Here is a 13,085-nt window from a genome sequence, read left to right as displayed (position 1 = left end):
GAAAAATGGTGAGACGTGAATATTGTGTCACAAATATTAACACTACCGCATTATCATTGAGAAGAATATTTTTAGTATATAATATTGTTTTAAGACTATATATTGTATTTAATATTGTTTACTTTAATGTAACTATAACAAATATAGTTTTTTCATAATTTAATATATAATAGTTAGTTATTTGTAAATGTTAATACTAATAGTATAATTGCAATATTGTAAAATATAGTTTGTAATGTCTAATTTTTGTTTTCTTTATTTTAATTTATAATTTATAATGTAGCAGCAGGTTGTTGGTTTTGTAGGGGAATAGGGTGAGATGTTTATTAAATTATAAATAATTAGCAATTTTAATCATCCTGATTTTTTTATTTATTAATTAAATATGTAATTGATTATTAAATGTGTAATGTTGTATAGATTGTACCTACCTCTGTAAAACTGTGTGTTTGTTGGACAACATAAATGTCAGGATTGTGCCAGACTGATTCTGTGCACACCCTCAGGATATGTTGGTCTATGTTCCTGCTAGCCAGAGTGCACCACCTGTACCCCAAATGTACAGGGCAACAAACGTGTGCACAACCATAGAACAAGACATCCCTGATCCACCACGGAAATCATGGTAACAGATCTAGAACCTTTTCATTTGGACTCTAATGCATACCCAAAAAAGTACACAAGAAATACGCAGCAAGGCTTCTTCAATATTTATTGAAGCATTGTGATTCTTGCATGATATACGTAATTAGCATCACAAGAATAGTGAAAAGGATATACATTTCCACCATTGTGCTAAGACAGAAAATATATGCAGGCATATAAGTACTGTGTATAGTTGTACTCCTACCTAGCACTCCCTAACCTAGTTTTGTCTAGGGTGGGTGATCTGTGAAATCCCTGCCAGGATCGACTAATTCCTTGTTACCTGTGGGTAAGTGTCATCAGGCTGCCCTTCTTGGTGTAGAGCTTGACATCCTTTTTATTGCTATGCAGGAATCAGCTGAGCTGGAATTCTGACATTTAGTGACCTCGAAATGTCAGTTAAGTGCTCCTCTACCTAAACGAGGAAGTAGGTGGGTATTTATAATAACAACACACGTGTGGTCATGTCGCAATCCCTGTCAGGACACAATTGTTTATTCTAGTTGGATAGTGTCGTCACCTTACGGACATTCACATAAATAAGATTTTCTTACTGAACTTTGGGGCAGATGTACGGCCATTTGCATTTTGTGAGTGTAAAATCGGTTGCAGACTGATTTGCGCATTCAAAAATGCTCGTGGGCAAATATCAACTCGCAAAAATTGCAAACAGTGTTTTTGTTCCAAAAATAGCTACTCCTAATTAGCAAGATGCCCATTTGCGCATGCAATTTACCACTAATCAGATCCAGGTGGTCAACAGACCCACCCTATAAAAACTGCCCCAGAATGCATCTGAAATGATTCCACAATGGCTGCCCTGTACGTGATAGCGAGGAGGATGTGGATACTGGCTGCCCAGCAGAGGAGGCAGAGACAGGAGAGGATTATCAGAGTTAGGCTGAAATTATGTGAGAAGACAGAGGAAGTAATATATGACCAGTGTAGGCTGAGTAGCACCGTCATCCTTCCCCTCATAGAAACCTTGACGCTACAATTGGAAAGCAGTACCCTGTGTAGCAATGCAATCCCACCCATGTTCAGGTGTTGTGCTCCCTCCACCTATTGGCCACTGGTAGCTACCAAGATGTCATGGAAGTGGCCGGAGGTGTGTCGCAGAGTGCGCTTTTGCGTTTCTTACACAATTTCCTAGATGCCATGCTACACCACATCCATCAATACATATACCTGCCGAGGAATTATGTGGAACTTGAAAATACAAAAATGTAATTTTATAGAATAGCAAGGTTTCCACAGTTCATAGGGTGCATAGATGGGACCCATGCACCCATATGTCTCCCTTCATGCATAGAATACATATGCCGTAATAGGAAAAGCACACATTCCCTCAACATTCAAGTTGCCTGTGACGCAAACAACATCATCACAGACATTGTTGCCAAATATCCTGGAAGTACACATGACTCATACATCTTCAGACACAGTGGAATATACCAGAAATTAGGAAGAGGTGACTTTGATGAAGGATACCTACTAGGTACTGAATTCTCATGTCCGCAGTGAAATGTATTTGCACTGATGTCTGACTGCATGTTGTCTCACCATCATATATCCCCCGTAGGTGACAGTGTGTATGCTCTGCGTTCATTGATCCGAACATCCTACCTGTCTTCCTACAACGCACCTGTAAGGCGGCACAACAGGGCACATGGACACATAAGGTCAGTCATTGAGCGCACTTTTGGCATCCTATAATCATGATTCCGGTGTCTTCACAAGAGTGGTGGAGCCTTGCAGTATGCGCCTGAGACAGTCTGCTAACTTGTAGCAACTTGTGCCATACTTCACAACATTGCCTTCAGGTGTTGCTTGCCCATGGATGTGTCTGATACAGACTCTGGAGATGAAGACCTGGGCCCACCAGCCCAACAGCCAAGTGAGGGAAGCTCAACAGCAGAGGGGAGAAGGCGCAAGGACCACATAGCCAGACATTATTTTACAAGGTACGTCATTACCATTGACAGTCTACACACAATAAATGACACCATAATGTGTGAATTTGACAATTTGAATATGCCTTTATTTGAAGGACACACCAATGGACAATGCTGGACAACCTGTCCATCTCAATCCACATAACAAAAACAAAGTAGAAATGTGATGTGGTTACTGCAACACCAAAAACAGGCTAACAGGCACTTTTCTAACCCAAAAATCATTTTGTACCTCTACATCCAGAATGTGGGGACCTGGCACGTGGGATTAGTGGCTGCCGACTGCTGCTTTGCCGCTGCATAGTTGTATCTGTAGTAGAGACACTGCTGTGGCTGGACACCTCACTGTCTGCTGTCTCTGTGGCTCCTCTAGTAGCAAACATGTTTGTCTGGATAGCCTCAACTGCAGTTGTAATTTGTTGCAGCCCTTGACCATCATCACCACTGTAATGGCCCATTTCAATCTGCAGAGCCAGGGTACGCTTGGTTTTGTTGGGTTGTTGCAGCTGGCAGCCAACCGATTACCCTAGTCATTGAGTCCATACTGTATGCCCAGCTGTGCTCCATTCTCCTATGCTGCCTTCTCTCCTCCAACAACTCTGTGCACAGCTGCCCAATAGCGCCTGTAAGGGCATCACATTTCCCCTCAATGCAGGCCTGGTTTTCAGCCATTTGTTGGGTAATGTTTAGGTATCCCTGGCTCTGCTTTGAGTTGATCAGCCTTATCTGTTTTTGTTGCAGGCGCTGAACCTTCAACATGGCTTGCTCCAGGTCACCAAACGCCACCTGAGTGCCTGCTCCAGTGTGGGTGGGAGTGTGCATCTAAGCTTGAAGCCACCTTCTTGACTGCTGTGTCGGTAGTAGAACCCAGACCCTGGTGCCCAGAGTGCGCAGGGATGGTGCTTGTTGCTGTGTTGCTGGTATGTCATGCGCTGGAGCCTGTGATGAACTCTGTGCAGCATTTCCCAGGACATTTGAACAACTCCGGTCATCCTGCTCTTCCTCCAGCTGGATCTGCTCCTGCTGTGCATCCCTAACATATCCCCTTGGCCCTCCTCCCAGAGGTGTATCAATGTTACAAAAAGGGAAATAAAGAAAAAATCTGACTCATTATCTAAGTGGTGGTACGCTGTTCTTCAACTCATGTCAGTCCCTAACTGCACTGTTTATGTCACATACTACATTTCCCATAATGCACTAACTGTGACTTTTGGATCATTTAGATGGAGCATGTAGATGCAGTTGGTTCTGGGTGTGGGGCATGTAGGGAGCTGACGTTTGGTTGAAATACTAATATGTCACACATTTCACACTTACCAGGGGATGGTGGAGGTTGAGATGTGTTGTGGGTCCTATATCCCACAACTGCCTCTCTCAGGGGTACTTTCCACCATTTCCTCTGCTGCCGAAGATTCCAGAACATTGGATGGGCCTCCTCCTGTTCCTTGTGGTTTACACAGCCATGCTGCCACCACCTCCTTGTTCTTGGAGTGCAGGTCGTACCACCTTTTCTTTGGGTCGTCCAGGGAACGGTCAACCACTCCCAGGGTTTTATGTGCAGTTGGATATCTCTCCAGATTCACTTTTTCTCAAATGCTGGTACGGTTTGTGAAGACCTCCCAAACAGCTGCTTGTGATTGTTGCAACATTCTTCAGTTAATATGTCAAGATCCTTCTCAGAGAATTTGAGTTTGTGCAGCCCATCCTTCCCTGCATTCTCACTGGACTTGCTGAACATCTTGATTTTCTTTGCTTAGCTGGCTTGCAGTGTTGGACTGTGCTGCTGCACCTTGCCATGTGCTCTCAATGTTGTTAAGGATTCTCCGGGGACACCACTTCCTATTTTGGTTTCCTTCTGCTCTCCCACAAAGTGTTTTTCTTATTTCATATTACGCGCTCGATATTTACGTATGTAAAATGCCTTTTTCAGCCTCGTATGTTATTTGCCCACACTAAACTGGCTGATCCTGCACAAACGCTATCTGTGTGCACTTAGGAAGTCACAATTTGCCTCCTCGCTAAATTGCAATGCGAGTCATTTGCGCCTCGAAAATTGGGGACGAGTTAGGTACGTATATAGATTTTAGCAACTCGCAAATAGCGACTCACTATTTAGCGCAATATGCTAGTCACAAATTCATGCGGTCATACAGCTGGCCCTTTATACCTTATACTGACTATCCAATGTGTTGTGATAATGTATCCATAAAGTGAAAATGTAAGCAATGCCGATTTAGAGAATGTTATCCTGCATTGTCATGCTCGCAAATGTATGTCAAAAGTCATCGTATATGAAAGAGAAGGTAACTTAAGAAAGATTGTGTTTTTTCCCACGCCTATTCTGACCATGTGACAGTAAGGTGTTTAATTGTGTAATTGTTATTTTATTTATTATTTTTTATTATTATTTATTTATTTATTTATTTACGTTTAATTTTCTATTTTTAATGTGTATTTAAATTGTTATATTTTTCACAGTAATTGATATTTTTGTCTTGGGTTGATGGGCATGTAGGGGATTTGGGTGGTAAGTTAAGTTATAGTAATTTTAATCTTAAAGGTTAATTAATGTTTATTTTTTTGCAAATTAAATATTTATTTAATCAGTTATTTCATTTTTCCATTGCCTACATTTTATTATATTTACCGACATTAAATTGATATATTTGAATGTATATTTTATTTTTTATACCTTTGGTAGAGTTTAACTTTAAAAAAGTGGGTTGCTAGTTTTGCAGGGTGGAAAAATCTTGAAATTATCACATTTTTTAAATTAAATGTTAATTGTAATTAATTAATGACAAATAATGATGTACATTGTAATTGTGTATTTATTATCTAACTTATTTGTTTTATTTCAATCAATTATTAATGTATTGCTGTGTGTTTTTATATATGTTAAATTTACTTTTTAATAATTAGTTCCTAAATCTTATTTTCTTTATTTAAGCAACATATGATTTATAGTAGTATTTATTATTTACATTTTGTTTGGGCGTTTGTGGTTTCTGAGTTAAAGGGAGGGAAGTGAATTTCATTTGGCTTATTTTAAAGATATTTTCTTATTTATTACGTATTTTTAAAGTTTTCTTTTTTACTAGTTAGTATAGTATGTCTCTCTATAGAAAATATGCTTTAGCAATTTTCCCTTGGTAGGTATTTAAATGTTTTCAAAAAATGTACTTCCAGTTGGAATTATATATATCTATATATATATATTCCCTTTGAAGTCTAGCAGTCTCCCTAAGTTTGCATGAATTCGAGTAAAAAAAGAAAATCCTAACCTTTCCGCAGTCAAAACATTTCCGTACTGTTGTGTAGACTGGAGTGGGAATAAGAAATGTAACCTCTCCGAAGTCCCAAACATTCCCTACATTTGCATACATTGAAGTGGAAATAGCCAATCTACTCCCTCCCCTGTCCAACGTTTTCATTACTATTGCTTAAATTGGAGCTCTCCTAAGTCCAACACTTAGCCTGCTGTTGGCTAATTTAGAGTTTGAATACTAAATCTAACCCCTTCAAATTTCAACACATACCCTACTACTGCTGAGACTGGGTTCATATTAATATTTTTGTATACTGCTGTTTAATTTAATTTGTTTTTAAATATTTTGTGTTTTTAAATGTTTATAATAATTTGGGGAAATATTTATTGTTTGTTGAAATGTTTTTCTTATGTTTATTTTTATTACTTTAAGTAATTTATTACTAATGCTTTAATATAAAGTTTTACAATTGCTTTTTCTTACTGTTATTATTATGGCATTTTATTTAAATTGTTAACACATTTTCTTTTTATATATATATATATATTATTTGCATATTTAGTTTAATATATTAATTTACACTATTTCTAGGATTATTTTCATATTCAAATTAAGTTACATATTTTTGTTGTATTGCATGTTATACAGCTTATTAAAACGATGTATTTTACATCATATTTTGGTAGCTTTTTTAATAATTAATATTACATTAAAGTCTATATTCATGAGAAAGACGATATTGTTACCATTTTGGTTAATTTTCTGTTCTATGATACTTTTGTTTCAATATTTGTATTATTTGTTTGCATTCTAAATATAGAAACACGATAATTTGATGAAGGATATTTTTGACACATTATTCATGTCAGTCCATATTGTTGTTTGCAATATTTTGTCATAAAACCATCACAAAATACAAGATTTTGTGAAATGGTCACAACTGCATCTCTCTTTCAATGGGCCTGCATATAAATTATCAAAATGGCCATAGCTCAGAGATATCTATTCAGAATGTTACCCTTTCCGACACTGAAAAGAATACTTTCACACATTTTCGAGATCATAACTGCTTATGTCCGGTGGTACAAATTGACCTGGCCTAAATGCATTCAAACACAAAATCTGGTGTAATATTAGGCTTGGGTGGTGAACTCTGGTCCATTCGTGCCATTTGCAGAGTTTTCAGCACTTCATGCTCCACGGAGCAGAGTTTTTTTCTTGTTCTCACTCGCCAAAATTAAGTTGGCGAGCGAGAGCGAGGAAAATCCAATGCTAGACCACCTCCCAGGGCAATTTTTTTATGTGGGTGGTCACAGATGGTTGCGACCATTTGCATTGAGAAACCATCCACTTGTGTTGAGGAAGCTGCAACTTGAGTATAAAATGTATTCGAACAGCAGAAAGAAGTATCACCCTTTTACGCTGCGCATTTTGCTGTTTGTGTTCAATATGCAGTGCAGAACGAACATATAGCACTAAAAATCTGAGCGAACGGCACAACCTAATATACACCCCATCGCTTCCTGACATCCATGCAGCGTGGCAGAGATTTTTGGTAATTTTGCAGAGTTCAGCTTAGTGGAACTCCGCGAACTCCACCATGGCCTATATATTATGACAACCACCTGGAATCTTCTTGGCTAGTTCATCAACTCTCGTCCTTCCTTTTCTTCATCCAGGGCATGCAGGTGGCCCCTTTTTGGGAAAGCTGAGAATACCACATGCTCAGAAACCAAACGGAGCTAAACCTTTTGAACATCACAATTACAGGCTAGCGCTTGACACCAAACGCAACAATCTGTATTTTACAGTAGGAAGCAGAGCCAAGTGCCTCTTGATGGTAGACTCTTCATTACGTGCCTCATATCCATTACCAGAATATTTCTGGCCTGCTGATTAGTAATCTACTGATCTTCAATTCAGTATTGGCTCTGGGCAGGAACTATTAAGCATATGATGACAGATGGACAAGTCCAAACATTTTAGGAGTTAAAATCTGAATTTGGAGAGCGCGCGACGCGGCAGCTAAGATGGCCGCTCCTTCGTGAGCTCCGCAACCTCGGCGGCGATTCAAAACGGAGAACTCGCTTTTGGGCGGCAGTTCCTTCAAACATCGGTGGATTCAGACGCCGGAAATCTCCCAGAGACCCAGGGTATGCTTGCTGCTCTCGGTGCTTATTTTTTCACAGAATAACATGTGAAAAAAGGATTTCTTCGATAATGGCCGCCATTTTGTTTTTCTGTTTTTATTTCTGCAATCTTGGCGGCATTTCAATTACGGAGGACTCACTTTAGAATGGCCTTTCCTTCAGGCAATGGTGGTCTCAGATGTCGGAAATACCTTTGTGAGCCGGCTGTTCTCTGTGCTTACTTTTTTGCAGAATAACATGTGAAGAAGTGATTAATCCGACAATGGCCGCCATTTTGTCTTTCTGTCCTTATTTTCATTCGTTTTTTTTTTAAAAGAATCAAGTGACTTTCCACATCCATTCTCACTGTTATGGACTTTGTGCCCTCTTTGCTTCTCTTCGCTGCACCTATATCTCTGCAAGCCCTGTTTTTTGATTCCAGCGGCTTATGAACTGCTCATACTTGTTTTGCCTTAACCTCTTGTGGTGCTCTCTGTTAGCAGACTTACGGAATAGTATTTGACTCTGACATCTTCACGGCCTCGTGGGAGCTGCTGCTCGCTTTACATGTTCATTGCTTTTTGAGTTGGCTTTCTTGGATCCTTCTGTCATTGGTGCATTTGCGTGAGGTGCTCGCTCATTTCTCTGCATTGAGCCCCCTGCTTCACCCACAATGGAGCCTAGGCAGAAGGCTTCTTCTGTGGCCCCTGCAGCGCGCAAGGACTCTACCTCTTCTGATAAGCGCTTAAAAAAAGACCCTCCTTCACCTTCCAAGTCTCCATCTCCTGTTACGCTTGAGGACATTATGGAGGAGCTTCGCCTTATTCGCCCCTTCATGGCGGATACCACCACAACTCTGCAGAGACTTGACAAAAAATGGTCTACCTTAGACGAAAGGGTAACTGATGTTGAACAACAGATTAGTGATGTTCGGGATGTTGCCGCCAAGGTTGTCAGTCTCACCAAAGAAGTTGAAATGCTTAAAAAAACCTCTGAGGACTTGTAAAATCGTAATAGTCGCAATAATCACCGCATTTATGATATTCTAGAAAATTCGGAGGGGTCTGATATCATCCACTTCTTGAAGTCTCAAGTCCTGCCTATCACTGGTATCCCAAAACATTTGGACGTTAACATTCAGAGGGCGCATCGCCTTGGCCCTAAAACTTCTTCTGCCTCCTCGAAACCCAGGGGTATCATTGCATACTTTCTCCTCTACTCAGATCTAATGACTATTCTTCATTCTGGTCACAAGTTATTTTTCACTCAAGATGTATCGAAGCTGACTGCTGCTCGTCGTAAAGAATTTTTGGACTTAAGACCCACGCTTCGCTCCATGAATGCTAGATATGGGCTCATACATCCGTGTTTCTTCAAGGTCACGTATAAAGAAAGGTCGCTCAGCTTCGACGATCCAGCAGATCTTCGCAAGGTCATTAACACTCATAAGGAGGACACTATGGAACAGAGTGGCTCTTAATATTTACCTGTTTCTATTCTGTTGTCCTATGAATTTTTTTGCTGCACCTTTTCTTGTTATAACGTGCTGTTGTTCTCTTCCCTCATTTTTTAGATATATCTTCTCACCTCTCCTTCGTTGTATTGTCACATCGTGTGATTTTTCTGTCACATCCTAGTACGACGTCTTTCCTCATGGTTGTCTGGTAAGTCTCCTTCATTTGTATTATATTGTCGGGCTTAGTCTCATCTTATTCGTCTTTTTTTTTTTCACTCCTATGTTCCTTTTACAAGGGACTCTGCTTTCGACTTTCCTTTTTGTTGTGCGACCGTCTTTCCCTGTTGCTCCCGCTCTCACTTCATTGTCTGTTTTGTTCTTCTTGTGTATGGCTAGAACCCTTTGGTTTTTTGCCATCCTGTTTTTCTTGTCTTACCTCATGGGAGTCTCTGTCTCCCTTTCCTTTTTATTTCTCTTTATCTTTCACCTTCTTTCACATCCTTTTCTCTTACTTAGCCTTTTTGGTACCCTCTTACTGCTCACTTTTTTCTGATTCTTCTGGTGCGTTTATCATTGAAGTGTTATCTCCCTCTCTTTTTCACCTTTGCTCACTTTGGCTTTTTTTTCTGCTCTTTTTCCCTTTCTTCTCTATTTTCCATTAATTTTCTTTCACACTTCTCTTTACTCTTTCTATCTCGTTCTAGATGAAAGCTCTTAGAATAATATCCTGGAATGTTAAAGGACTTCGCAATCCGATCAAAAAACAACGTGTCCTCTCTCACCTAGCGAGACTTAAATGCCAGATTGCTCTTTTGCAAGAAGCGCATTTAACTTTGCAAGATTTATCCTCATTGCGCAAACAATGGGTAGGAACAGCTTTCTGTTCCCCAGCTGTTCATCACAAAAATAATGTTATTCTCTTGTTTCATAAACCGTTAAATGTTCAAGTGTTACATGAATCACAGGATTCTGATGGTCGATGGTTGTTTTTGGAATGTATTATTAACAATGTTAAACTTTCCTTTTGCAATGTTTATGGTCCGACAGGAGTGCACAATGTATTTTGGAATTACTTTTCCTCCCTCCTTTCCTCACACGCCTCTGAGGACCTCATTTTGGGGGGTGACTGTAATCAGCTCATGGATCCTTTTTTAGATAGGAAATCGAAAACTAGGTACATTCCCACTAAAATGCAAAAGTCTTTCCATAAGGCAATTTCCTCCAGAGGCCTTATTGACTCCTGGACAGTATCCCACCCGACTCTCTTGAGTTTTCCTTTTTCTCCACAGTTCATGCCTCACATTCACGTATTGACTACATATTTCTCACCCAACATGCTTTTCAGTTCATGACTAATTCAGAAATTGGTTCTATCCTTATTTCCGATCATGCCCCTATTATCCTGGATATGGATTATCCCTCTCCTTTCTCCACTTCCAAACGCTGGCGCTTCAATAATTCCCTCCTATTAGACCCTTTATTTGTAGAGCATTTGTCTTCGTTCATGACGGAATTTTTCCACACTAACCTTCACTCCGTTTCTGAGTTTTGAATTCTGGTTGTATTATTGATTTTGTGTCTCGTAAGAAGGAGAAAGCCATAGCCCAATCCACCCACATTCTTAAACAAATTAAACATTTGGAGCACTTATATTTTACTACTAATTCCCCTGATACGCTGTCTTCTCTTATTCAAGCCAAAATGCAGTTTAATAAACACTCATGGGACTCTGCATCTAATAATCTTCTTAAATGTAATGCAAAAATGTATGGCGGCCGCAATAAGGCAGGGAAAGTGCTTGCCAACTATCTTAAAATTAAAAAGCAAAAGACCAACATTATTTCTATCACGGATTCTCAAGGTGTCTCTCATTCTTCGGATGCCAAAATTCTTGATTGTTTTGTCGATTACTATTCTAATCTGTACAATCCAGAATCCAATCCATCTTCAGCACAGATTGACTCCTTCTTCAAATCTATCCCTAAATCCCCTTAAGATGCTGTTGATCTCTCCTCTTTAGATGCCCCTATATCCGATAATGAAATACTTAATGCCATTACTCTTTTACCCAAGGATAAAACGTCCGGCCCAGACGGTTTTACAGTACGCTTCTATTTGCATTTTAAATCTATTTTAATACCACACCTACTCTCCTTAATTAATTATTTTCTTGTTAAAGGCGAATCACAAGGCTCATTTACTCAGGCAATGCTCTGTCTCCTTCCCAAAAAAGACAAGGTCCCCACCTTATGTAAAAACTATCGGCCTATCTCCCTTATAAATACTGATTGCAAAATTTGTGCAAAAGTCTTAGCTTTGCGGATTACTCAAGTCATCCCTGATCTCACCAATATTTATCAGTTCGGCTTAGTTAAGGGACGCTTCATTACGGATAATTCAAGAACTCTTCTTAATATTATTAATCTTGCTTCTAAAATGGAATCCCCTATTGCGGCTATAACATTAGATGCCGAGAAGGCCTTTGATCGTGTTAACTGGGACTTTATGTTTGGGGCTTTAAGATGGCATGGATTTAGTCCTCCTATTATTCGCTATATTCACTTACTTTATTCTGCCCCCTCTACTTCTATTTGGGTCAATGGCGCTCAATCTAATTACTTTTCTCTTCATAGAGGCACTCAGCAAGGTTGCCCCCTCTCACCCCTTTTATTTGTGCTAGCTTTAGAACCATTTTTAGAAACAATTCGTCGCTCCTCTTCCTTTACTGGCTTTCTTTATAAGAATGTTGAGATCAAATATACAGCCTATGCAGATGACATCATGCTCTATGTCTCCAAACCATCCACTTCTGTACCTGCTCTTTTTTCCTTGTTACAGGCCTATTCTTTAGTCTCAGGATATAAATTGAACATTGACAAATGCGAAGTTTTACCTCTTAATAAATGTTGTCTCTCTCATCTCTTTCATGGTTCTGGTTTTGAATGGAACCCTACTCATATCAAATGTCTGGGTATTCTTTATGCCAACACCATCAGAGAAACTATCAAAATTATTCATAAGGATGTTCTTAAAAAACTCACTTCCCTTATAAATGGTTGGTCTCCCCTCTTCTTGTCCTGGTGGGGTAGACTTGCAACGGTCAAAATGATGTTACTTCCTATTGTTAATTTTGTCTTTCAATGCTCCCTATTTCCTTCCCACTTTATTTTTTTAAATCCATAAACAGTTTGCTAACCAAATTCTTATGGAATAATCATAAAGCTCGTTTATCTCTTTCTCGCCTACAACAACCCAAACACTTGGGCGGAGTTTTCATTCCGCTTTCACTCTTAAACTGATATGGTCGTTTCTGGATGATTCTGCTTCTCCCCCCATAACTGCTTGGATCTCTTTTGAACTTGAGCAAATTGCCCCCTTTTCCTTCCTTAATGCTACCCGTCTCACTCACCCGCCGGCACGTTTTCTTGCCCCTACTCTCAAACACTCTAAGACACTCTCTTTATCTCTTTTCCGCTCTTTTCTATCGCAAGCTGAATTACACTCCCTTACTCCTATCTGGTATAACAAATCCCTTAAACTTACTAACAAAGCGCTTTTTTGAAAGGAATGGATTGATAAAGGCATTATGACTTACACTCAAATACTCAAAGACAATGCACTTCTTAATTTT

The sequence above is a fragment of the Lissotriton helveticus genome, chromosome 12 (assembly GCF_964261635.1).
Source record: "Lissotriton helveticus chromosome 12, aLisHel1.1, whole genome shotgun sequence".
Taxonomy (NCBI): Eukaryota; Metazoa; Chordata; class Amphibia; order Caudata; family Salamandridae; genus Lissotriton; species Lissotriton helveticus.
Note: the sequence above shows the minus strand (reverse complement) of the source record.